The sequence below is a fragment of the Pungitius pungitius genome, chromosome 13 (genome assembly GCF_949316345.1).
Source record: "Pungitius pungitius chromosome 13, fPunPun2.1, whole genome shotgun sequence".
Taxonomy (NCBI): Eukaryota; Metazoa; Chordata; class Actinopteri; order Perciformes; family Gasterosteidae; genus Pungitius; species Pungitius pungitius.
The window spans coordinates 5619866-5647669 of NC_084912.1; the positions used below are offsets into that span (position 1 = coordinate 5619866).

The 27804-nt window shown below is 46.0% G+C and overlaps 1 long non-coding RNA gene across 1 annotated transcript in view; it reads right to left on the minus strand.

The window, feature by feature from the left end:
- Positions 1 to 86: 86 nt before the first annotated feature.
- LOC134135196 (uncharacterized) overlaps positions 87 to 27804 on the minus strand; it is a 49058-nt gene continuing 21340 nt past the window's right edge. The window contains exon 3 of the long non-coding RNA XR_009957212.1: positions 87 to 187. This is a non-coding gene — a long non-coding RNA (uncharacterized LOC134135196). The remainder of the gene's footprint in view (positions 188 to 27804) is intronic.

The window sequence follows — 27804 nt, forward strand, 5'->3', positions numbered from 1 at the left end:
TTTAGGCCTTCAATTGCAGATTTGCCCCCGGCAGCGGTGTGGCGATGGCATGTGTATGTGCGTGGAAGACACTCGCAGGAACATACCTGATTGCAAATGTTGATCTCAACCCCACCCTTGACGTAGTCAAGGACCTTTTCTAGGTTTCCGCCCGGGCAGCTCGCAAGTAACTGGCATTGTTGTCGGACTGGGGAGGAGAAAGCAAAGAAAGGCCAGACGTGAGGGACTTCAGCATCACACTTATCTGCTTCACACAGTTCACCATTAGGCACACAGGTTATTACCAGGTAAAACTCTGTCATAGCTTCTCAGGCGTGCCACAGGACATCCTAACACGGGAAAAAAACGAGCCAATATCCATACACACAGCAGCGCCGTCGTTCCATTGAAAGCAAAAGTCCACTGGTGTTTCAAACTAAGGCAACACCGAGACCCCTCAAAAAGGAAATCCGCGAAAGAGGGAGCAGAGCAGGAGCGAATCATCCCAAACAACAACACGTCATCCGGCGTCCACCATCAGATCCCACCGAGCTGTTATTCCAGCTTTGTTCCGTCCCAAGAGTCTCCGACTCCCAAAGGTAGGAAGTTCAGCGACCCGGGGTGGTCCCTGCAGACAAAGACCTCCTCTCTCCCACACAGACCTCGCTCACGGAATCCACCAGTAAAGAAGTTAAATGTCGCGGTGCTACCAGAAAGAGAGCCTTCTCTATTCTGCTGCCTCAATGCCCTTTATTCCACTACCGAAATAGAGCTTCGCACACTAACAAAATATGATGAGGCAAGCATTTTTTTTTTGCCCCTATAACAAATGTGGTGTGTGTGTGAGAGAGAGAGAGAGAGAGAGAGAGAGAGAGAGACGAGGAAAGGGAGGGGGGGAGGATAAGAGCAGACGAGGAGATGCAGGAGGAGAGAATATGAAGAGAGAGAGTTTGTGTTTCTCTTCTGTATTCATGTCAGCTCCGAGGACATTTGGTCTGACATGAAGTGACACACAGCAAACTCGGCACATTTGGTCTCCCGACTTCTTGGCGGCAGCCCTCGCAAAGAGCATTTCTTTTTGCTTATTTCTATTTTTATTTTTTTTCAAACTCAGCACTTGAGCCGCTGAGAAGACGGAGGGAGAGAAGCCGTGAAACGCTGCTTCATAACAGATGCTTCAAAAAAAAATAAAAACAACTTCCCCTGAATTATCAAAAGGCCCAGACCTGCTAAATTTAGCCCTGCGTCCGGGTGACACTGGGGATAAACCGGTTATCCAACATTGTACTCTTCCCCCCCCCCCCCCCCCACCCCTCCGCCCTGCTTTTCCAGAAATAACTCTGACGGACATAGAGGGATGTGACCGTAAGCCCAAGTGTGAGTGAACAAGCCACCCGGCATCAGATCGGTCCGCCGATAAGCCGCCGGAAACGGTGAGAGGAAAATATTTACGTCCGCGTGTGCTCACGCGCTAAACAACATGATGGCAGATGAAGCGAGGCCAACTGGAAGTCATTCCCTGATTACCAGAAACCATTAAGCCGGAGCTCATATCAGTGCACATCTAGAGACGTCTTCTTCCTTATTCCCTCTCCCGGGGAAGGACTGTTTTTCACGGCACTAAACCGCTCGTTGACCTTTCTGTTCTTTCTTGGTGTTTCCGTTCTTCTGGACGTCGACAGCTGGATTCTGTCCATCTGAATAGGGTTCAATTCAACATCGTAGCTCAGCATGAGGAACAAAGACCACTCTACTACTCCACTACAAGTCAGTCCTTCCACGGTGACCTTTGAAACACTTTGGCTATCCCCCCCCCCCCCCCCCCTCTCCCCCGGTTTAAAACCCAGCCAGCAGAGCACCTCAACACTATAATAAGTTTCCTGCGTGTATTATGTGCAGGAAACAATGACACAGGTTACTAGTTGCACACTGCGAGGATGAAAACAACATCTTTGTGAAGGAAAAACATGCAAAAAAAAAACACAAACTGACTCGGAGTATGGTGATCATTTCTTTAAAATAAACTGCATATATAAAGTTTATAACTTTTTGATTTTCTCCTCTTTCTGTGTGTTCTCCTAATTTCTGGGATGGGGATTTAAGATTTAAGTTTTCTATTTGAATGTACTGTGTATGTGTTTTTCTTTGGAACTGGTTTCAACATTATTGCTTTAAATGATTTTCTTTAAACCAATCACAATCCTCTTGGGAAAAGCACGGGAGGCGAAAATCAATACATCACAGATATGATTAGAAATACACAACGCATGTGTAAAAATATGAAATTCTAAAAGTCTTTTTAAATTGTGCATGTTTTTCATAGGTCACGATTTAAGCAATAGTCCTTCAAACTGCACACAGTTGTCGTTGCTTCTCTTTCTGCATCTGGCCAAGCTGAATTGCCAACAGATTAAGTAGTCTTCACCCATAAATCACTATTCATCAGTTTATCCCTTAATGGCCGCAGTGAAAAGCAGACAGCAACATGTCCAACCCTCCATACAGATCCCAGCCATGTCCAAGATGAGCCATCTTAAAGTCTTTGTGAACCAAGTATTACGCAGGACGGGGCAAGAGATTAGTAAAAGAAATATCATTAAGCCTCCACAGATCAGGGGTTCAAAAGAAAATGGGCCGTTAAAGACTAGGTTAAGCCTGAAGGAAAGCATTAATATAATGTTAGATAGAAGGGAGATGATGAGAGAGAGAGAGAAAAGGGAATTTAACTGGAAAAGCAGAGAGCTTTGCATTCCTAATTTTAGTCTTACATTGATAAAAAATGAAGCTCATATTTGCGGTGTGTGCACATTCTCTTTAAACACGAACAGTGTCGCCTTATTATTGACGGTTGAAGGTCATATGTGGGCTTGGTCAGTTTACTGCACATCTATTCGTTATTAAGGTTCGGACTTCTCGATCGAAATCCTTAAAGCAGAACAACCCGCTGAAACTCAACCTGTAATGAAGCCCGGGCCTATATGTGTGAGACAGACACCAACATCCATATCTGAAGGCTTGAAATATCCCCTAAAGGGACTCCTACCTTTTTTAAAAGAATTGTCACAAAAATATTGTCATGCACTCTGAACTAAAATGACATTCTTCAAAGGGCCTCTGGACATAAAACTTAAACTCTTTTGTCTTTTCAATGGTGGCCAAATAATAACAGTACGTAATAGGAGATATTTTTTCTGCATAGTTTTGTACTCACAGGGTTTTGTCAATGGGAAACTGTACTCACTGAAGATGGAGTGCATACAAAAAAGAATGAATCCGTGCTGTGTACTAGCTGTCCTCATGAAATCAACACAATGGTCGTCTCTGTGGTGGAGCATATTTAGATGTGTGAAGAATGATATCGCCGTCACTCTAGCGTGTAACAGGACAGAAACTTGTGCAGCATTTTGGAAGGAATCCACTAACACGTATGAGTCTGCGCACACCTTACCCACTAAAAACACATGCAATAAAAAACAAAAACAGACAACAGGGACAATGTTGATGTGACTGCTGCAGGCTCTGGGTGAACTGAGCGAGCTTAGAGGTGCATCCTGTATCCCCATCTCTCCTGACATCACAAAACACACAAATCATCCCAGATCTGCAAGCACAGAGCCAGCCAGGGGCATCCAGTGACAGGCCACAATACCCACCAAGGCCAAAGGTACATCACCGCACCAACCTCCACATCAAATCCCCTCTGCCCTAGTACCTCCTCCTTCATCCCATGGTAAATCATACTCAGGCTATTGATGGATTAAGGCGTTCATGTAATTCTCACCAGAGAATCCTCAGTGAGACTTTAAGAGGTATGTTATCGGCAGCGCAGTGAATGGTAATCTATAAGCGGAGATCTTGCAGCCTCCGCACAGTGGATGCATGCACACATTCCACGAGCACCACGGAGAGGAAACAAGTGGTCTAATGTGTCCTAACCGCCACAAAAGGAGAAGGACGGAAGGAGTGAGTGAGTAAATGACTGAAGCTAAAGTTGCTTCTTAAAGCACTAAGCCATAGGGCTCACACCACATGCTTTTATTATATCCTCAAGAAATATATTTGTGAAATACACTGCTTTGCTGTCTTGCTGAGGGCCACATGAGAAGATTGATCCCGGTCTTACATTTGTACATTGCACATGAAGCAGGAAGGAAGGGATACAGTTGGCTTAGCTTAGCATAAAGACTTGAAGCAGGGGGAAACTGCTAGCCTCAAAGCACAATCAAGAGTTGATCTTGTTTGTGAAATGTCTGAGAGAAAGTATTCCTTCAAAAGAAAAAGTATCAAAGTTGCTCAACCATTGACACAGAACTTAATATCCAACTTTCAATTACGCTCCGTAACAATGGCTGACAAATCCCCGTGCATGCTGTCACCCTGCAGACAAACATTCACTGTACATCTGAGAGCAGCGTTTCCATCAGCACACACATGAACAGCCAACCGGTCCCGATGAGTGACTTCTAGTGCCTTCTAGTGGTTTGCTGCACTGCTGAACTCACAACATCAACCTGTGACACAGTCACGAGCCAAATCACAACGCAAATCCATCCGAATAAATATATTTACATATATACATACATATATATACAAGTTACTCACTTGTGTTAGGAAGACAACACCCTCTTCAACAGCCATGTTCACAAAACCTGAGCTGAGAGTGGCCGATCAGCCGAGCATTCATCCACTCACTCAGTCAGTCAGTCGGTCCCTGTCTTAACCGCATGGGCATCCATCCCACTCGAAAGGAAAGAGCAAGGTGCCATTTGCTCAGGTAAAAAAAAAATCAAAGGACACCAACGAATGGGAGAGCCGGAAGGTAAGCGGATACAACAGCTTCCTCCCGCTGTCTGGTCGATGCCCTGCACAACGGGGATGGTGGGAGGAAAGAAGGGAGTAGAGGGTGGGTGGTGGGCGGGGGGACCCGAGGATGTCGGGTGCAGAGCAGAGGAGGAGAGGGAGGTGTGTGTGTGTGTGTGTGTGTGTGGGGGGGGGGAGAGTGGGGGGGTCTATCTAACTACACAGCGGTGACCAAACAAAGCGCTAAGCGTCTCTCTGTGTCTTTCACGCTGCAGGAAGGACACCCCACAAATCCCATCTGCCCCCCTCCATCTATCTCTATCTTTTTTTGTTTTTTTGTTGTTAAATATGTCAACGAGGGTAAATCTCCCCCCCCCCCCCCCCCTCCCAAGCCGCGTTGAAGCTGGCCCCTGCCCTACAAACCACCTTAGAGTGGGGAGGGTGGAGGAGGAGCCCCTCCCCGGACTTACCATAGTAGCTGAGGCTTCTCCCTCCCGCTCCGCCTCCTTGCTTTTCTTCCTCACCTTCATCTGCTCTTATGGGGGGAGGGGGGGGTTGGGGGTGTCAGCGTGATCTTGATATCCAAGGTTGGGGAGGCGAGCAGGGAGAAAGGCCAAACTGAAAATAGCAGCTGAAATAAATACTATCTAAAATGACTCGGCTGTGATGTGTCAACACGGTATGCCTCCCTCCCCCCACGCCCCCCCATACTCATTTCTCTTATTATCCCACCCACTCTCCCTCTTTCCCTCCCCACTCAACCTCTCTGGTTCACTCTCCCTTCCTCCCTCCGACTCTACCAGCAGCTCTTTATTGTCATCCTGCTTATCAGCTTTTTCTCCCTCTAACAAAGAAGATCAGTGTGTGCGTGTGTGTGTGTGTGTGTGCGTTCGCGTGTGTGTGTGTGTTGTGAGTGTAACATCCTGTCCGGGCTTGCTCCACCTGGTTGCATGACATCAACCACGGAGATCTCAGTCATCCTACGTGTGTCTGCTAAAGCGTGTTTACCGATCCAATAACAGCAGAGAACCACCACAACAACAACAACAAAAACAACAACACCACCAGATGCTATTTCGGGGGCGGGTGTGCCAGGCGGAGGGCGCCCCCGAACGGCCCAACGGTGACACTTTAACAGGGGATTAGGGGCTCCTGTGGTATTAGGGACACCCCCCCCCCCCCCTCTCAGCAGACACGCCCCTCGGCAGTCAGCTGAGCGAGCTGGAATCTGATCGCTATCTGAGATCTAAGAAAGTTTAGCAGTTAAGCGAAACATGCAGCATGAATACCGTGTCCTTGTTAGATGTTTGATGTCGGGTTATTTCACCTGTGGGGGTTGGTAAATGATCCGATTATCTTATCTCAGAAAACCACCCACAGCTGTAGCCCTAACCTTTTTGCCTTTGGGGAGGGAAAAGCGTTTAATAGCAAGCCTTACTCATTACTAGTCTGCATGTTGATTAATAGACCATTGGGGGTCAAGACCACCCCCAAAGAGGTCACAAGATAAATCTGAGAGGTCGTGAGATGATTCATCAGGAAGCGAAGAATTAAAAAGCATATCCTGCTTCACAAAATCTTGAATAAAATAGTGAACATATGAATAAAATGGTTAGGCCAAAACCTTTTTTTTTTTTTTAAAGAACCCTGATTGCTGGTCTGTGGCAGGATGCAGACTTTGGTTGTCAGCACGAAATGTTCAGTGAAACCTTTTTGTTTGTAGAGGGAAAAACTGCTTTAAAAAGATGTCTATAAGAATGAAAGAACTTCCAACCCATGGAAAACCCCCCGGGAGACGCCGCTCTGCGCTCACCTTTCCCTTCTGCTGGGCACTTTCATGATAAATGATCTTCAGCATCACATCCATCGGCGCTATTTATAGCGGGAATGCTGTTGTTCGGTAACATCATACACGCAAACGTACAGAACAGACGGGGCCTGCCCTCCCTCAGCCACTGCTCCTACACCCTCTCACTATTCCACAGGAATGGCACTACTGCATTGTGGGTATTTTCCGGGCGCTATCGACTTTCCGGGCGAGTGATAAAGCGAGCGTCGGAGGCGGTCAGCGAGGGTCAGAGACGCTCCGAAAGGAATGGAGAGGGGAGCGACGTGGGAGCCGACAGAGGGAGCGACAGATGCTGTGGACGAGAAGAGGCGAGGAGAACATGTGACCCCGTGGATCAAGAGCCCCTTCGTGCTCACGCCGCGCGCGGCGAGCGAGCGGGCCCCTTCTTGGAAACGACAGGGGTTGCTATGGCTACCGGGGGAGGGTTACAACAGAACAGGAAGGGAGTCGAGGCTACTTATGGAAAATTATCTCTCTTGGCACAGTTCTGCTGAAACAAACACAAGGCGCCTCCATTGAATATTTGAGTTATTATTAGCAAGTAAACAATGAAAAACTGAGGCGGTTCGATGTGAATGAAACATTGACTGATAAGGCATGCATTTATGTATATGTTTATGTGGATACATGTACATATATTTTTAGATTTGCCACGCAACCATTACATTTTATATTTCACACAGGTGACTGGAGTCCCTTTTATGTTTCATTTTCTGAAACAAGACACGTTAGTTGTTTATTTGTTATTGTTCAAGAATGCTAAAAGAAGCCTAAAAAGATAACTGAAATCTAACATAGATTTTGGAGGCCTGGGAAAGAACATTAATATGTATAAATTACAACAACTAAATCAATTAGCGAATCCCATATAAAAATAAATTCACCCTTCCACCACAATTGATACCACAGAACAAAACAAAAATACCGTAGTATTTCTTGAAAGTAGTTCTTTGTTCTAGATCATGTATCATGCTCACGGCATCCAACCCTAAAAATATGCTTATGAATTCAAAAGGAATGGAAATGGCTCTGGGCGAATCCAGCTGTCTCCCTTTTCCCGGTTTCACCAACGCGCTCGTCCCAGAGGAACCGTAAAAAAACCTCACACCGTGCTCATTCCGGGGGACGACCCTGAGTATTTGTGGGTGGACAGCAGGTATTTACTGCTCCTGCCGCATAGAGCTCCCTCAAGGGCACAGCTCTGCTCGGTCACCTGGGACATGAAACCGTCGGGGGGAGGGAGAAGGGGGGCGGTGCGCAGAGGAAGGGTAGAAGGAAGAGAAAGAGGAGGAGAGGAGGGGAGGAGGGGAGGAGGGGAGGAATCTTGAGAAGATGAAATAGGGGAACCATTTAACTAGAGCAGAGAATGAATCATCATGGAGCAGTAAAATCTGATCAGATTCATTATCAAGTTTATTACTCCAGCATAGAAGGGTGTAAAAAGTAAAATCATTATTGATTACATTATTGGGACCCCTTCGGAAATGAGGTTCAAAATCTCAAAGGGATTATTCTGGCTAAATAAAAGATCGAATGAAAGTAATAACAGTCCAATTTGTGCGCTCGCTGTTATTTACTGCATGTCGTACTGCAGTTCTAGTACTGCTGCACACATGAAGCCTCTCGTCTCTCCACCATGGAGGAAGGATGATGCCCACCCCGACGATGTGGGCGGACAACTTGAATGTCATATTGGATTTCATCCAACTGACTCTTCAGCTGTAAAGGTGAAATCTACACACCAGCGCACCGGGCTTAATCAATAGCTATCCTGCCAAAAAGTCCCCCTCGGGCCGGCCCCAAGAAGAGCAAAGGTGAGACGATCAGACGCATGCAGGGGGGGGGGGGGGGGGGGGGGAGGTGAGGTTAGAGGAAAAGGAAAGAGAAGAGAGTGACAGTAAAGCAATAGGGAGGATTTATGTGTACGGGAGACGTGGGAGACAGAAAGAGGAGAGTGGGAGGTTCACAGATGGTGACAAGAGACATGAGGTAGAAAGCTAAAGATTAAAGGAAAGTAAACATTCCAGAGTTCAGTTAAATCACACAAAATTAGAGACATCAAACTCCTCCTCCTCTTCCTCCTCCTCCTGTAGCCTCAGTTTGACCTGCAGCAGGCTCCGTTCAACAGTCAAACACTGGACTCTGGTGGACGGTGTCCTGCATGACAAGTGTCACAAGTGTCCACAGCTGGTGTCGGGACAACAAATTCAAAATAGACCATAAAGATATTTTGATCCGATCAAATGGAATAAACTGCAAGGGGAAAACAAAACGGGAGCACGGTTGTGAACACAAAACTAAGATATTTAGTTTTTAAGGGTGACATAAATTTGTAATCAATTGCACATATTTAGATACATGCATATTGATACATATAGATACATATTTTAGATACTTATTTGTGTTTGTCTGCAGTCTAAATAAATGAATGAACGTACGAATGAATGAAAACTAGCCTTTGTATAATTCCAAAAATCCACAGTTCATACTGCTGGGAAGTGAAGCCACATCATGGTAATGACTAAAGAGAAGTTCATAGACCATCTTAAAACCTCTTCAGTGTCAAAAAAGGCAGTTCTCTACAGATATATTCTATTATGAGTGACTTTCCACACTTTTGTGATTCAGGAATGGGACATAAAAAATGAAAATTGACCAGCTGATGGACTGAAATGACTATTCCAAATAGTAAGAGTCAATCTTAATCTCAGCGGGATGTATACTCGAGCTGCAGAAGCTGAAATTGAGATGAGTTGTCCTGTTAAATTGTCTGCATGTGTGTGTGTGTATGTGGCTATATACGGGAGTGAGTGCGAGAGAGGATCATGTGACACAGGAATTTGGGGGTATGGGAAAACGAGAAGGGAGCCGGTTAGCCCTCGCTCACACGCCTCCCCTCTTCCCCTCGGATGGACGTGTCCACCAAAACGTAGTTTACACCGAGTGCCACATTGCAGCCACACGCTCCTCTGGTTGTACTGAACAATTTGAAATGATGGGTACGGACCCACAAACTTACTTTACGCACACAGAGACGGATCGACAAGCCACAAAGACGACATGGATCAGTTACATTCTCCAGATTCTCTGCATGTCGTATCAACCGATATGACGAGATTTACACTTGGCAAGGGCGTCTGTTACCAGGACGACAGATCCACGCTCCCAGAAAACACTCCACTTCTTGAACATAAATCTCTACGTCTCTTTCAAAAACCGGTGCATTATTAAACCCCTTCATCAGTAGCCTAACTACTCAGCGCTATAAGTAAGTTCACACAGTGAGACTGTGCTATGCTTTATAACATTCTACACCACCTGACTTCAACAAGCTACTTTGTCCCCTGTGGTCCACTGGGTCAGCAACACATCTGGGCCGCAGTAAGTATGTAAGTCTTTTGGACGGGGTGAGAGACTGAAGGTCCATCCTGAATTCAACGGGGCGTAGTTGAAGTCAAGATGACTGAAGTCTCTGGCGATGTCTTGCCAGTCCGTCTGTCTGTTCCCTTTCCACGCCCGATGTTTTGTTGGCCGCTTACGTCAGACAGACTGCACTGTATGTACAGCAGGTGTGTGTGTGTGTGTGTGTGTGTGTGTGTGTGTGATCATTCTCTCTCTTCTGAGAGCATTACTGCCAACAGAGATGTTTATGAGGAGGACAAAGCAGGCTCTAAAAGCTTATTGTCCACATTATAAAAAAGGAGAATACTGAGCTTGGTGCTCTGATATCCAGGGAAAAAAACCCTCTCCTTATCAGTGTGTGTGTGTGTGTGTGCATGTGTGAGACCAAGCATCCTTTTGAATAGAGAGACTTTTAGAAACTACATACTCTATGAAGTAAAGTCATGCAGTTTGGAAGGTAAACACATTCCTCCGCGGACAAACAAAAAACATGTAATCCTTCAGCTATACAAAGCAGGCCGTGACAAAGTGTCAGAAGGACAAAACAAAATCTGCTGTCAGTGTCATTTTGTGTAGCTCTCCCCACAACGTGTTGATAGTTCATCTGATAACAATAAAGAGGTCTGTTATTTTGGGCTGTCGGTCGGGGCCGAATCAAACGGAAAGTGCTGTAACTGTTTTTGCCTGATCTCTGGCAGGCGGAGATCTCCAGACGAGAGCACGGGACCATCTGTCCCCCCGGGACCCCCTCAGTCTTCACACACGCACACACACACACACACCCACAAGCAGACTCAAACTCAACACACTAGCGCACACGAATGGCTCAGTAAAGCGAAGGGGACAATATTCTAATCCTAAATGATCACCCTTTGACACAAGGCCAAAGCAACCGAATGCTCCGCCCCGACACAGAGGGAGGAGGAGAGGAAGATGAAAGGGGAGGAAGATGAAGGAAGCGGCAGCGTGAAAGGGGATTTACATTCACCAATACAACCGCTGATCTTTTCATTTATACTAAATCTGTGTACGCTCCTCCACAAACACTGAGGTTATTACGCATTACAGCCTGCGCAGTAATGGCCTTTCGGATCCTGGCGTTTCTGCTTGGCAAACAGAAGGCTATTAGATGCTGAAAAAGCCAGCTGCCCCTCAGGCAACACAACGTAATAGGCTGTAGAGTTCCACCAGCAAATCCACGGGGGCAGTGCACCCAAAACGAGGTGACGAGACACGCAAACTGTAAGTGCTGACAGTAAAGACATATATCACAAAAACAAACAATAAACCTGCTAATAAACAGCTACAAAGCTAAATTGATAACCAGTTGTTCAAGTCAGGTGGTGGGGGCAGCAAAAAAAACATTAATAAATTATATAATAAATGCCGTGACCAAACCGTCAACAACATCAATCCACGAGGTCAAAAGTGTTCGAGGGGTCAACCGGGTCAAGCGTGGCCTGAAGAAGGATTTCAATATATTTAATGGGACAGAGCAGTGAAATGGGCATTTAGTCCGTCTTCTTGGAGCTACTCATTGAGATTAATAACACCAGCTGATGTCAGTACTACAATCCTACAGTAGTCTCATGCTATTTTCATTTTATTGTGTTGGTATTGTATTTTTCTCTTGCAAAACCTATTTTGTAAAGAAATTAATTATCAACACTATTTTGTAGAAAATCCAATCGTGTGTGACTTTCTCTAAAATAAAAATCGGAAGAGCAAAATGAAAAAGATGTCTTTCTCTCTCTCTCTCCGTCTAACGCAGGATTGGCTTACATCATGAGGAGTGTCTCTCTACCAATAGTGCTGTGTTTAGCACAGGACATGGGACACGGAAATCAATAGAGGGAGGGGTACAGAACGACCCAGAACGTCTAATCTCTTCTCCTCGTCGGGTACATTTTTGGGTGGCTGTTTTCTATCTGCTACATGAATCCGATCCACTGGTATTCACTGATACGGTCACCTGAACTCACACACTGCTGGGGCTCAGGATGCCAGTGAGCTCACTGATGTCACACAACGATTTTGACTATATGTGAAGCTTGAGAGCATCGTGCGAGTCAACGTTTGAGGGGTTCCCAGAGCTTTCACAGTGGGCGCAAACACAGCAGTAACCAAATTTAATCAAAATGATTATTAAGATGGGACACTATTTCTTAAGACTCTGGCCAGGATGAATATGAGACACAGCAGTTTGTCGATTGACCAAAACAATCCCCACTAAAGCTGTGCGTATTCTCATTATTCATCACGCCTCGTAAAAAACTTCACAAAAGTCAAATCATGTTGCCATAGGTCCATAAAAATACAGCTTTGATCAAATATATTGACAAACTACTATACTGTTTTATCATTTTATATTTGTGTTGGGAGTTTGATTAGAGGCCTTTTTCAGTCTCCATATTTGAAGATGATCCTACCGCCGGCACCCGCAAGCTGCAAGCTAAGCTAACGGTGTGTGTTAGCTCAGCTCACCGCTGCAAGCTAAGCTAACGGTGTGTTAGCTCAGCTAATCACTGCGAAGCTGTCATAGTCGGGTAAAGGCCTAAATGAGTTTATTACTTGTGGCAGGTGGGCCTGTTGTCATGCATGGCAGACAGTTTATATTGTGGGTGGAAGCACTTTTATTTCAGACCAGTGTTATTCCTGTGGCTCTAAATTCTGCGAGGGACATTTTTGTGCGCTGTCCCCGCCGCCTCTCTGCACGGGAGCGTGTTGGCTGACCTCCTCTGACCCCCCGCTTCCATCCATCCATCACACACAGCGAAGAGCCGACGGCTCATCAAGGCCGAAAGCACTCATGTGACACACGTGTGTGTGTTAAAAAAACAACACCTACAGCGACAGAACGCGGTCTTGGACACACATTTTGTGCAGTGTAATACACTTAGTGTACAATGCAGCCTCAGAGCGCACACGCAGACTCATCTTGCCAACTATGACACATATACATGCTTCAGCAGGTAGCATCAAGGTCGCAGCTGAGCTGAGAGACTAATGACCTATAATAAGACACAACCTTGACTGATGGGTACAGTCAGTTAGCTTGTGTGTAGTGGCCAAAAGAACACAAACAGACACACACACACATTAACACAGTGCTCTGCTCGCTGCAGCTCAGCCCTGTGTCCCCGTCTTTGTATTTAATGTTTCTGATCTTACTGATGACCAACAGAGGTTTCCCTGGAAAACCTGTTATCAAAAATCTAAAGTTCTGATAATAAGAATCAGAAAACTGAAAAAAATACTTTCTGTCTACAAGTTAGTTACATTGCGTAAATGCTCTTGACATGCATATATGTTCCCTCCCCACAGAAAAGAGACACATACAGTTTAACGACCCCACATCTCGCCCTTCAGAGTGATTCCCAGGTGTGTAATCCACCTACAAACAAAGAGAGAAAGGTATAGTACTTCTGTATATAAAATATATAATTCACCCATTCAATCAGCCGTTTGCACGGTAGAGACTCACCACACAGGTGGTAAAACGGCCTGTTACTGACTCTTAGCATTGATCCGGTCATGGTGGCATTGGATTAAAATGTTACCATTTTATTCAGCTGACCACCACCAAACAGACTAATCAACAAGATCCGATCCTGGCCCATCAACTCCATTGAAGTCAACACATTTCATCATAGATATGAATATGTTTTTAATGTCTTAAAGAGAAAAAAATAACAAACACAGCTTTTATTTCTCTTCCAGTTTTGTCTAGTGTTGTTTCTGCTTAGTTTCAATACTAATATAATTTGTCGCATCAGCAACTTGTTTGTGTGTGTGTGTGTGAAGATTTGTTATTTATTTTTTCGAATGGCTGGAGCGACTATTTCGGTGTCAGGAGGGATGGTCCCAGAAAACTTAAAAGTGCACAGAGGTGTCAAGATGGCTGACACAGAGACAGCTGACATAATCACAGTCAGCAACACACACGTGCACTTTGCCCACACACACACACACACACACACACACAGTGACAGCAACCTAGTCAGCAGCAACACCAACAACCACCTGACTCATATTGCTGCGTCTCGGTGCATCAGATCAAGCTTCCATGCTGACTGACTGAACAACAGAGCCATTAAACAGAACGTCATAGAGACAGAGACGACAAAGTGGTGCCTAGGTTTTAATAATGTAGTGTGGCATTTATTACAATAAGTGGTGGAAAAACATCCCAGGATACAGCGCTTAAACTAATTGATTGATTTTGATTTGATCATTGATTTGTTGATAAAACGCTAGAATATAGTGAAAATACCCTTATTTTCTCCAACTAACTAGAGATGCAGCGCACACTTTTCTCCAAAATAACAAATTCAGAAACCTCAAGTCAGCGAACCTACAAGTACTGAAGTGAAAATCAAATGTAATTACTGTCTTTTCTCCAAATGTAAAGTCAGTGCAGCAGCTGTCAAAGACGATATCATTCAACAGGAATAGCTGCGCCACCAAAAACTCCAATGTGACTACTGCAACTTTTGTCAAAAACAGAGACTCTTCTCGTGACATTGAAAGAAATAAACGGTTTTTAATGTAGATTGGTAAACTGGTGAACATCTGGCCAAGTCCTGATCTGTGAATAAAGTTTAGTTTCTTTCAAACACAGAACCGTTGAACCAGAGTTAGACGGGAATCTATTGTATGTCTTTGATTGAACGAGATCAGCATCTATTATAGATCCCATATCCCATTTGAGAAGCTGTAAACGGCACATTTTTGGTATTTCAGCATGGTGACATGAAGTTATGTAAAACATGTCTGGCTCTTTTAGACGTTTTCTCCCTTGAAATAGTGACGAAGTGACAATAAATAGACCCACCAGCGATTACTCACTTCCCTCCAGGTGAGGAACGCCTGTGTGGGATCATACTACTACTATGGATTCAGGATCAAACACACAGGAGACGGATCACAGATGGGGGAGGTGGGGTGTCTCCGAGTTCAGCCCAACGTGGCGTTACACAGCGAAGCCGCTGCAGGGCTTTTTCTATTTTCAACCTGACAGGTGTTTGTGAAACCGGCAGAAAACCAAACCGAGGTATAAATCGCATGTGAGGATGAGAGACATTGCCATGTTCCATGAGTTATTTCTGTTGGTGATCAAACGACGGGGAGGTTAAAGCTGACACGGCAGAGATCAAGTTTAACCGTCATCGGCAGCAGCGCGTGGTGACAAATTCCTGATTTCTACCAAAACGTTTTATCATTTGTGAAAGTCATCAATCAATTGTTATTCGGGATGCATCTACTGATTATTTCCATTCGTGCCGTCCAGACAGACAAGGAACCCATCCCGGGACGCTGAGCGCGTAGAGCGTGTGCACGTCTCTCGCGTGCAATGATCTGCCGTCTAAAGGTCCTCTATTTTTTTTTGTCTTGTTTGCCCAGCGATGTGACACACAACCGGCCGAGTCAGAGAATACCAGTCCCACCTTGGAGCCACAGTCAACCTTTTCCCCAGAGCACGCTACACCACAGCGATCGTTTCGCCCTGTGTTTTACCTCCCACCGTAAATCGCAGAACACCCGAGGTCCTGTGAAAAATACGGAGTTCCCGTGCTCGGATTACATCGCAATAAAGACAGAGGCAACCTTTGAGGTGCAACACCGACTGTGACGTGACAAAGAGAAACGTCAACGGGCCACTCGAGGAGGTGTGTTCTGCTTCAGAGGGGGAATAGTACACATTTCAGAGAAGAAGAGGTGCAGGGGGGGGGTGCATTGTTTGGTGAGTCGGGGTGGATGGGATTGAGATGGGAGTGGGCGGGGGTGGGGGTAATATTATTTTCCGCTAATCATGAATCTAGGCGTTTTTCTGCTCCCTGTATTACCCCCCCCACTCCCTCTCGCCCTGCTGCCACATCGTCCTCCCCCCCACGCGCCGGCTCTTCCCTCTCTCCGTCCTTCCGTCTCCCTCCCCCCAATGCGAGGGAGCCAACTGGGAAGAGGTGTGATTACCATCGATCTGTGCTGGCACGGCCCATTTCCTCAGTGTCCAGAACCTCGGACCTGGCCCCCCTCCCCCCCCCACGGCATTGGCCTTGCCTTCGGGGCAGAGGATTTTCTTAGGTCGGGGGAAAGAAAATGCGGCCCGAAAGAGACAGTGACTGTAAAACACAAGACATCCTGTCCCATTTATGAATACATGAATGTGTTTGGGTTTTTTTGTCCCTGGGGTCAACAGAATCGATGACCGCGCCATTCTTGTTATCGCGGCACGTGACGGCGGAGTGGCAGGTGGTTAAGTGGAGAACAGGGACACTGCGTTGTGCTTGAGGTGGAGGAGTGGGGGGGGGTGGGGTGGGCAAAAGAAAGTAATTATCAAGCTGTACATGCGTGAATCCCAAGGGTCAACAAAGCAGTGTGTGCGAGTTAGAGAGAGCTTCACGGCACCATTTCAATGGGATAAGCTTCATCTGTAAGTGTATGAGAAGCACCTGCCATATATGCATAACGCACACACGCACACACACACACACACACACATTTGGCGTTTAAGAGCCTGATGGAAGAGGTCTGGCATTGATGCACAGTGGGGGATTAATAAGTGTGATGTTGTGGGGGCGGGGGCGTTGTCTCTCTCTCACACACCCACACCCACACCCACCCCCAAACACACACACACACACCCACCCACCCCCAAACACACACACACACACACACACACACTCTGCTGGTTAATAAGTTGTGAAAGACAGCAGGACAGGCTCATTAAATGTAAAGGAAAGAAGACAGAAACAAGATGTAGACCTGAACTTATCAATTAATAACTAATCATGAAAGCAGCTTTTTAAAAATTAATTGAATATCTTAGGGTTTTGGACCAACAAAAAAAAACATAATCATAATCAACAATATTTCCCTAATTTCTGACATTCTACAATGAATTAACTTGATAACTAATCGGCAGATGAATCAATGTAAAGGACGTAAATAGTGGCTTTGGCCCTTGAAGTAATAAAGAGTTAGATCAACTGAACAGAGTGAGTTTCTGTTGCCCAGTTTTACTATTCTTGTCTCTTCTCTCCTTTCTGTATCTCCTCCACACCTGCCCCCCCCCCGCCCCCCCACTCCTCTCTCATTCACTCTCTCCTTGCCTTCGTCAAGCTTCTGCTCCCTTATCTCCTCCTCTTTCCAACTCCTCTGTCTTTAGTCTCCCCCCCCCCTCCCTCACATACCATTCAGCTCTGTAATCACATCATTAAGCAGCATTACTGCATCTGTGAATAATCTCACGGTGAGCTGCCCGACTCCTTTTTTTTTCTTCCCGCCTGGCCCCTTCGCTCTGGACCAATTTAAATGAGAAGAATGACGGAGACACGAGTCCGTGGTGGTGTTCCTGTTCAGAGAGGAGCGTCCAACAGTCTGTTGTAGTACTGCCCCCCCCCCCCCCCCCCGTTTGGCTGCTCCATGGTTGTAACCCTGCCCCCATAAAGGACATTTTCCAGCGAGCCGAACCTTCAAAAACTCAGAGAGAAACGTTCACCTTCATTGGGGAGAAACGAGCTTTTGACTAATCTAGGTAGCAGGAGAGTTACACTTCAATAACTGGTTGACATGCATGTTATGTTCACCGTCCCAATAGCCGCAAGCGACAGTGTGTTTTTTTCTCAATCAATCACTTAAAACAAGCCCATACGATCCCAAACGTATGCACTTACATTGCTCTTTTTGGCCCAACACCTTATTCAGTGTAATGTAACAAGAGAAGCAGCAAAAAGGGAAAAGTTTTATATTGTTTAAAATATGTAATTAAAGTATTATTAAGCATTATATATTTATGTATATTTTTGTTTTGTTGACCACGTGGGTCTATTATTTATGTCTATCTCCATATTTTCCGAATGACTGAATGATTAAATGCATCTTTATGGGTTGAGATAATTCTTTATTCTGAATGAATGAACACTGCTTTTTTGGGGGGACATTTGGGCACTGAGCATTTTAAAAGCTAACAAGCATTTAAATGCTAATAGAAACATTGGAAATTTACACAATGGGCTCACATCGAGAGAGAGAGAGAGAGAGAGAGAGGTGAAGAAGATTTGAAGAGCGCGGAGAAAGACGGCACTCACCTTCAAATAACCTTTAGGCTTACGATCGTGCTCTCTCTCTCCTCTCTCTCCTCCCTGCCTCCATACAGTGATTCCTTCTTATCACTTACTGTCTCCTCTCTTTCACACACATGCTCTCTCTCTCTCTCTCTCTCTCTCTCTCTCTCTCTCTCTCTCTCTCTCTCTCTCTCTCCTCTCTCTCTCTCTCTCTCTCTCTCTCTCTCTCTCTCTCTCTCTCTCTCTCTCTCTCTCTCTCTCTCTCTCTCTCTCTCTCTCTCTCTCTCTCTCTCTCTCTCTCTCTCTCTCTCTCTCTCTCTCTCTCTCTCTCTCTCTCTCTCTCTCTCTCTCTCTATTAGTCTTTATCGCTTCCTCTTTCTTTTTAATTAACTTCTATATCTTCCTCTCACTGATTTAGTGTCTCTGAACTCTTCCGGTGCCTACGTGACGCGTTAAAGGAGGTTGTGTGTGTGTGTGTGTGTGTAGTGTTGAACAAAAAGGTAAAATCACCTGATGCACAAAAAAGGGGAAAAGACTTGAGTTGAACCAGACCAGGAACCACAACTAGACAACATGGACGCCCCTCCACCTCCCACATACACAAGGCTTCCTAAGAAATCCCTTCACACACACACACACACACACACAAACACTCCCCATCCCCCAGCAGCATGTGTGATTGAGGACCCTTGAAGTGGTGGATCAATAATTAGAACAATCCTTATTACACGCTCTCATTTCCCCTCAGAGACTGAAGCCAAAGTAGAACAATAGCAGCAGCGTGACGCACCAGCGATGCCTCCACGTTTCAGACCAACGACGCAGCCGCGTAGCGCCAAGTGTCGAGCTTCCCGGCTCTGAAGACAATGCTTCGGTGGAATATTTTAATATTTAAAACATTTCACCAGGGTTAGTTTAGTATGGATCCCACATGTTCACGTGTCTATTGAACAGAGACACGTAGCCAGGGAAAGACTTTTTGGAACCAGTTAAGCCATCAAAAGGTGCAACACTGTATAAAGTCCTGAAAAATTCAGACCAGTCTAAAGCTGACTTTCAGTAAGTGGTTCATCTCACACATAACAAACTAATCGCTATCTGTCACAATCAAATCAGCATTTTTAATGGGCCCACAGCTAATGTGAGTGGAAGAAATGAACACAATTAGCTTGTTTTATTGTTGCAGATGGCCCATGCCTAGTTATATTAGCTTTTAATAATGCAAAACCATTTTATAATTAGTAGTTAATTATTTAAAGGGGGTGGGCGTTGCTTTTCAATACGTTTTAAATTTAGTTTGAAAGCCTGTCATTGAAATACAACACACACAAAATAGAGAGTTAGGGGACTCATTAAAACATTAAAATGTTTGAGTATTGAGAATACACATGCCCCCCCCCTCTTTTTTGTATATATACACAGTATATTGAAGAAAAATATAAGGTTTTGATTGAAGTATATGATATTGCAAGAGAAGGAAGATACTTTTGCACTCTCAGTTTTGCCCCATTTAAAGAAATTGTTTAATAGCAAGTACGGACTTTAAATTAAATTCCCTGGACTAGCCATTGCTCCTGTTAACTAAAGTTTTTAAGGTCTCTTATCTGCTACATTTCCCAAATAAAAAGCCCTCTTTGTGCTTCCACAAACAGCGTTTCCGTGCCCGGCTGCAGTACAGTAGTGGTGACAGACGGAGTGAATTCTGTAGTCAAATGGTAGATTAAAAACGTTTTTTATTAGCGTAACCTCCGATAAGAAATCTTCACTACAAACGAGTAGCCAGTTTGAAAATGCAAACTGACCAAATTGCACACATTCCCCGACTGAGTGAATGAGAATGCCACACAGGCGCCATCGACTGTCACGATTTTACAAGAGCAGAGGCGAGCCGGCCTCCTCAGAGTCACGCTGGCGCCGTCCAGCCGGTGGCCATCTTGACGGCGAAAGCATTTCGTGATACTGGGAGGCGTTCCCAATGCCGATGCAATTAGCCGAGGCATGCGCGAGCACCAAATTCATTAACCTCCATGTTTGATGGGCTTGCAGGGGAGCAGGGGAGGGGGGGAGGGGGGGGAGGGGGGGGGGACGGGGAGGGTGAGGGAGAGGCGGAGCTTTGTTTCAGGCCAAACCAGAAAGTGAGCGCAGTGGAAATGAGGGAGAGAAATGAGGCGGAAAGAAAAGAAACGTAGGAGGGGAATCTATTAAAACACATATTGATATTGTGTTTTCTCCCTCGCAGCCTGATGGCTCTTTCCCTCCCCCCCCCCCCCCCCCCGGTTTACTTCGGGGGGCCGGGCAGACTCTGGCCTTCCCCCTGTTGCCGTGGGCTTGCTCTGAAATCCAATTTCAACACCGCCATTCGCCTTCCAGCAGTCATATCGCAGCCCTGCTTTGGCCTCACTGCGCTGTGATCGGGATTCAGACCCGCGATGGACACAGGTGACGGAAATAAAAGGATGCCGCCCGACGAGCTCGGTGGAATTCGTGAAGAAGGACGGCGCCGCTTTTTCAAGCGTCCAATGAAAAAAAATCTTAGAGAGGCAGGTGCGGAAGAAAGAAGTGGGGGAAACTGGCTTAGGATTTCATTGAAAGATGAACCACTGATGTGACTGCAGAATAAGCACGAGAAAAAATGAAGAAAAAAAACTAGCACATGACCCATATAAGCCTTATGAGAGAAACAATAGGTACTGTACCGCTGCACACGCTGTGCACCGGAACAGTGAGTAATACAGGAATCTGGCAATTCTCTCTCTCTCTGTGTGAATCCAATGGGGGGCTCCTGGCTTCAGATCAGGTCAGTAGAAGGGAAGCAGCTCAGAGAATCATTGTAACGGGGGGGTTTCCCAGTTCAGACGACCACTGCGGCGACAAGAGTTTTTCAATCCCTCTCCGTCCGAAGCTGTCACTCAACACATGAAGATGAACTCCAGGATTCATAGAGACACACACACTCTCTGGTTAACATCTCACTATTCCCAGGGTGCTAATGGTGGGGACTATCTCCCCCTTTTGCTGCTTCCCTAACGATACACACTGTAACTACGGAGCGACACTACACCGAGTTGTTAAGCATCAGTGGCAGGGATCCCTCCCATGACACCGTGTACTCCATTAGGCTTTTACTGAGCTGAGTGCTGTCTGATAAAAGCCCCAGGGCCTCATGTCCGACTATTCACATGCACTTTGTTGATCTATTTTTGCATTTTGATAGTCGTTACTTTAGCTTTGTCCACGACGTACTCCCGGCTTTCTGCGTAACACTCCACCGTCTTATTTGAGGGGTCCGAATTCTGAACGTGTTGCCCTCAAACATTCCCACAGAGGAGCAAAAGAAAAAAGATGACATTTTTTACTTAACAAATGCACAAACAGATCATTAAAACGAGCTCACACACAATCAGTAAGGAAGCCCTGACCGAGTGAATCGTGGGCTGAGCAACGCCTGAATGGAACCGAATATGAAAATCTGCTTTCCTAACAGGTCAGACCATGTAGTACATAAGCAACATGAGTTATTTTACATGCAAAGAAATGATCCTTTCAGCTGACAAATGGCCATAAAGTGCCGGGTGTAAAAATAATGGCACGTAGTCACTGCAAGTTAAGTCACATGACTGAAAAGCATTTTAGATACGTCTACAACATCAATCAGCCATGAATCCACCTGCCTGAACAGAGAATGTACGAATGGGGAGACTCCACATTAACAAGTGTTCTCTTTACCTGCTCCACCGTCTAAATATAGCGTCTGTAGAGCCGTGAAAGGAGTGAGTCAAAGCGGTTTGTTTCACAATCTGCACCTCAGTTGAGCTACAAGACACAAATAAAGGGTTTGAAGATGAGTAATGCAGGGAAACTGACAGTGTGCCCCGTGACTGTAACGCCCTTTCACCTCTTTCGTAGTCTAACTGCCCATGTGACTCCTTCGTCCCTCACTCGGGGCCTCGGTCAGTCTAATTCTGCCGCACATTGGACACGTTGAGCGTTGGAAGGCCACCAACGGCGGTAAACGGCGCGCGAGCAAGGGCAGCCAAGGAATAAAACCACCGCTGCGTATCTGTGTGCGTGCTGGGGAGAGAGAGAGAGAGAGAGAGAGAGAGAGAGAGGCAGCAATGACCTGAAGAGCGCATCCCTCAAGTAACCGAATGACAAACTAATCAACTTTAGTGATGGACTTTGTTTTGTGACGGCGCACCATTGAAACTTTGCAGCATTGCGCCAATAACAGAAGAAAAAAAAAAAAAAACGGCTAAAAGGTGATGGCAATAAGACGCAGAAAGAAGAAGAAGAGACCGAGGGGAGAGGATGCGAGAGGACAGACGGAAGGATGCAGGCCCGAGGTGAGAAGGGAAAAAGTTTGTCATCCTCACGGATGGCGCTGTGGCCAATCCGATCAATACAGCTCTCCCCTCATCATCTCTGTCCCCTGTTCTCTTCCATGAAACACGAACCGCCTCGAGGACTGTAAAACCTCCTGTACGCATCAGCATCAGAGACACACACACACACACACCGTTTCTGCACACACAAACATGGACAAAAGGGCACTGGGTGCAGATTTGAAACTTGACTGAGAAGTAGATCCATCCATTCGCTTGACCTTAAGAATCTTTGCTTTCTTTGTTTTTCTGGTTCTGGTTTGGAGAAGATTAGGCCATGATAGCGCCGCCTCTTGTTCATGCTGAGGTCAAATAACGTTGCCGGCAGCATAATTCAAAACCGGGCACCCATGGGCGCAATGTTCGGCAAATGTCACCGTTATTGAATGGATCCCTCACGGTCAAATCTCTCCACATTCATCACGCAGATTGTTCCTCTAAATAGGGAAATAGGACACACAATAGTTTATTTTTGCACAGAATTGTGGATAAATGACCAGTAAACTTTTTAACGTGCCTGTTTGCTATAATCACTTATTAAATGCCAACTTTCTTGCATGAGTACCCCCCCCCCCCCCCCCGCTCGCCCCCTCCGTCCTGAGTTGAAGAGAATAAACAATAAACAGGGTTGTCTTAAAGGAACACATGTGAGAGGAGGAAGAGGAGGGAGACCCACGTGCACTTCAGTTCCTCCTCCATCATATGAAAAGCTTTGTCATCAATAAATCACTCGCGTATGCATTATGCATGGCTGTCTGTGCATCCAAGCACACGTGCACATAGACACACACACACACAACTATATATATATATATATAAATATGTGTGTACAAGAGAGAACCCACAAAAAACCCTACGCACGAAAGCACTCACACAAAAAGAAATGATCGCCTGCAAACACGACCTCACAGTCTTGCAACTGGCAGCATTTGTCTCACTTGGTACGAAGGTGAAATTACGCCTACGAGGCGACGATTAACAAACCGTACTCTGCACGGCGTGATTCCAGCAACGACCGGCCAGACTCCCGTTAAAGCCTGCCAAAGGATGTGCAAACACTTAAGGGAGCCCTTTGTGTGACGTACTTTCACTAAACGGACGGGCAACACTCTGAAAAAAAAACCCAAAACGTTTCAAAGGGTCCGAGGCAGGAAAACAAAAGGCTCCATGTGTCCGCACAACGTTTGTCCACGCGAACGTCGTCATGTGCTGACAGCTGACATTATTTATGACTTTGAGGCATCCTGCATACTGCATACGAAAGGCATACAGGCACAGACATCCCCTCGCATGCACTGCAACAATAAACACACAGACTCCCACGTAAAGAATCAGGGGAACACCATCTCACACACACACACACACACACACGCACACACGCACGCACACACGCGCGCACATGCACGCACACACATATTCAGTACACAAGGTCAAAGAAGCGCTTTAAAAATTGCACAGACAGAACAGAGACTACACATGTGCATTGAATTATGCACAGATCTGAACATGTACATGAATGTGTGTGTGTGTGTGACGAGGAAAACTCCAAGCTCAGTTGATCCAGGCAGTCAAGCCCCCCCCCCCCAACACACACACACACACACGCATCCAGAGTCACGCTCCAACGATGCTAGCTGAGCGCAGCCAGCCCTCGTCTGTTACCTTTCTCTTTTGTTCCCGGGACGCTGCTCTCCTGCTCTTCCTCCGCTTCTCCTTCTCGTCCTCTAATGCATTCACATCCACTTCCCCCCGATTCTTCTTCAATTGAGAGGCCGCGTGAGCCATGATAGGCAATAAAAAATGTTGTAGGAGCACCACACACTACACACGCGTGCCTCACCTGAAATCCCGGAGAAGTTCAGTGGCTGTAATTTGACAAAACCGGGATCTCAGTGGTAAAAAGCGGGGTAGAAAAGGAAAGGGGGGGAAAGGGAAGAAAAATGCCCTCCTTGAAAAGGAGAATGGAGAAGAGTAGGGTATCTTTTACATTTGAATGTATATCCTGCGTGTCCTTTCTTTTGGTTGTTCTCTGTCTCTCTCTCTCTCTCTTTTGTCTTTTTTTTTTAAAGTGATAGAAAGACGGGAGAGAAGAGACAGCAGCTTCTCTTCATCTCATCCTTCTCCTCCTCCTCGTACTCGTCCACTGGCAGTGTGAGACGAGCGCGGTCCAGGGGAGGTGAGGACAAACGGGATGGAAAGAAAAGAGACACGAGCATCACCAGCACAGAGGTGGAGGGAGGGAGAAGAGAGAGAGAGAGAGAGAGAGAGGGGGAGAGAGAGGGAATGGAGGTGGAGGCAAGAAGGGAGGGAGGGGAACGGTTACTACGGCAACCACGCTCTGTTTCAGTCTGTCCTCTTAAATGTTTCTCTCTCCCTCTCTCTCTCTGCTCTGGTCCCTGCTACTGTACGTCGCCTGATTCTCCACCACATGTGTGTGATACAGCGTGTGTGTGTGTGTGTGTGTGTGTGTGTGTGTGTGTGTGTGTGCATGAATGAAGCAAAGGCACCGGTTGGGAAATCAAAAGGAAGGCGGCAAGGAGCAACAGACGAATGAGTGTGTGTGTGTGTGTGTGGACACACACTACCAGCTGGAGGTGGCCAAGTGACAAGATGGAAATGGGGAAAATGTGCAAAAGACACGGGTGAAGACGAGGGTAACCGTGCTTCAATACACACCAGAGGAAGAGGAAGCTGTAACTGATGACATCATCCGATATTGCCAGTCAATTGTTCCAACTTTGAAAATGTGTGCGCTCACACCTGGACATGAATGACGACACCACCAAACTAAGTGAATGAACCAACCAGGTGACCAAAGATCAATGATTTAATAAATAGTCCAAATGTAATAAAATAACAACCCTTTGCCTGAATCCGTCAGAGAATTGAGCTGAATTTCCGTCCTGCGCTCCGTGTGGTCATCCCACCATCTGGGTTCATTGACACCCTGACGGAGAGGTCAAGCGGGACCATGGAAGCTTTTGTTTCACCAAATCACTCGTGTCATTGTTGAAAACAGAGGGACAGAGCAGGATGAGGAGGAGGAGGAGGAGGGAGAGACAGGAAAGAAGATCTACACACGAGGGAGGGAGAGACAATAAAAGACTGTTTGATTTCCTGTGACTGATTGAGGGGAGAAAAGAAGCAAAAAAAAAAAAAAAAAAACACAAGACGTCTCATTTAGGATGTCCTTCACGTCAGACGTGGCGGCAGCGTGGAGAGGCGAACGCAGCGCGGCGGCGGCCATCTTTATTGTTCCTCTCCACCGCGTGCCTGCGTGTCAGAGGCACCTACGAGCCTGGCCGGGTCCTGTCGATACCGAGAGGGCTGCCTCATCTCATGCCTGTCTGCTTTCATGCCTCCTTATCTGCTGGTGTGGTCTACGTGGGTACCCGGCGGCGAAAAGCTGGGGACGGGAGCAAGGAGATCGGCCCCTGCTGCCGGAGAGACAGGAGGACAGCCCTCCTGGGAACATGTGACAGGATTAGCCCGGTGGACACCGCGTTTAACGAGGCGAGTGTGAAATTCCCCTTTCAATTCCTCAAATGTATTCACCCTCCCGGTTTCTTTTTTCTTTTCTTTTCAGCACCCAACACCAGCCACCGGCGTGAGGGAGGGAGGGAGGGGTGAAGCTGACTTACCGCCCCCCCATCATGCATCAGGGGGTGTCACATTATGGCAAATTATCATGCGGTTGCTAGGCGAGGGCCAATGGGGGTGTCTTCAGGGAGGACAGGATGGATGGATAAGGAGCGTGGAGAGGTACCAGGAGGCAGCAGGGGGGGTGGGTGCATGACAGCAGGGAATATGTGCACATGGTAAAAGAAATGCTATCTTTTTTTCTTTTTTTTTAAAGGAAGGCTCACAACGAATGATCAGGACATAAAAACGTACAGTTCAATAGAAATGTTGTGATGAAATGGCACAGAAACCTACATATGTGCAGTAGTGCCAACTTTTTTATGAATGAATTCATTGATAAATCACAACTCAAAGTAACCAAACCAACCCTCCACCCCCTCACAGGCAATGGCCTTACTCGTAGTAAAAGGGGTGTAGGGGGGGGGGGGGGCTATTCTTTAAATCCAGGCATTTTGCGGGCAAACAATGAGCTCCTCTGCCTGAATAGAGCTGAGCTGGCTGGGGGCCGGTGAACTCTAGTAGTGGACATTTATTGGGTGTTTTCCATCCGTTTTCCAGGCACTATGCCATACACATACGGCCAGAATAAAACTACCTCAACATTTTTGCTTCAGTGCATTATTAGGATGGCCGTTTAGTAGTAAGTAAGTCAAAATTTAAGCTGAAATGATCACTCGCGATGATCTGAGGGAAAGATCCACTGGCAACAATTTGTTAATTTTATTGATTATTGCTCAAGAAAAATAAATATGGCAATCATTATTATTATTATTATAAAAATGAGGATATTTAATCAATTATCACCCCTTCAGGAATCTAAAATAAGAATTTTTAAATAAAGTAGCCCACTGATTATGAGATTATGAACGTTGAATATACAAGCAAAGCAAACTTTCTCAATTGTCACATGTCTTTAGAAACCCCTGACACCATTTGGCCTGGGTCACTGTTTTAACTGCGGGGAGTCAGTTTATCTCACTGGTGCATCTCCCTCGGGTGCAACAAAGACCAATCACAGCATCAATCTCATTGGCCTCTCTGACCTCCACATCAGCGAGTCCCCCAACACGCACAACAAAGACGGCATCTGGAGGCCTTGAGCTGGACACTGTGAGGTTACAGAAGGACGAGCTGCTGTATGGCATGTCAAAATAAAACCATTCATTCAAAAGTTTGGAATGGAGCCGAAATGAGCTGAGTGGCCATTTTTTTTATCCTTTACCTGTGATGCACATTGCCGTGTCAAGTGTAGACTGCGCATGAGGTGTCATCTATCTTTTTTTTTTGAGGTGGTGAAAAATGATAAGCAGGGCTTCCTCAGCGGCCCAGATGGACCATAAGCATTATTTGTAGCCTGCTGCCCTCTAGTGGTCAAAAGCACAAACAGTCCAAACCGTGTTCCAGGAGTACATTGGTCTCATTAATATATGCATTAATATAGAAAAAGGCTGTTAAGAATACAATTAACAGAACCTAAACAAGGGTTAAATTCAGATAAACTATCCTAAACTATGAATTATATTAAACCAATTCACTTCATGCTGTCACTAATATATCACATTTTCTTTTCAGATTTAAACATTTTTTTTAAATTTTTTTTACTCTGCTTGAGGCTTTCAAACCAGAAAAAAAAACAGATCACCACCTAGATTTGGGTTTTACCATGCCATCTTTATCTCCTCCT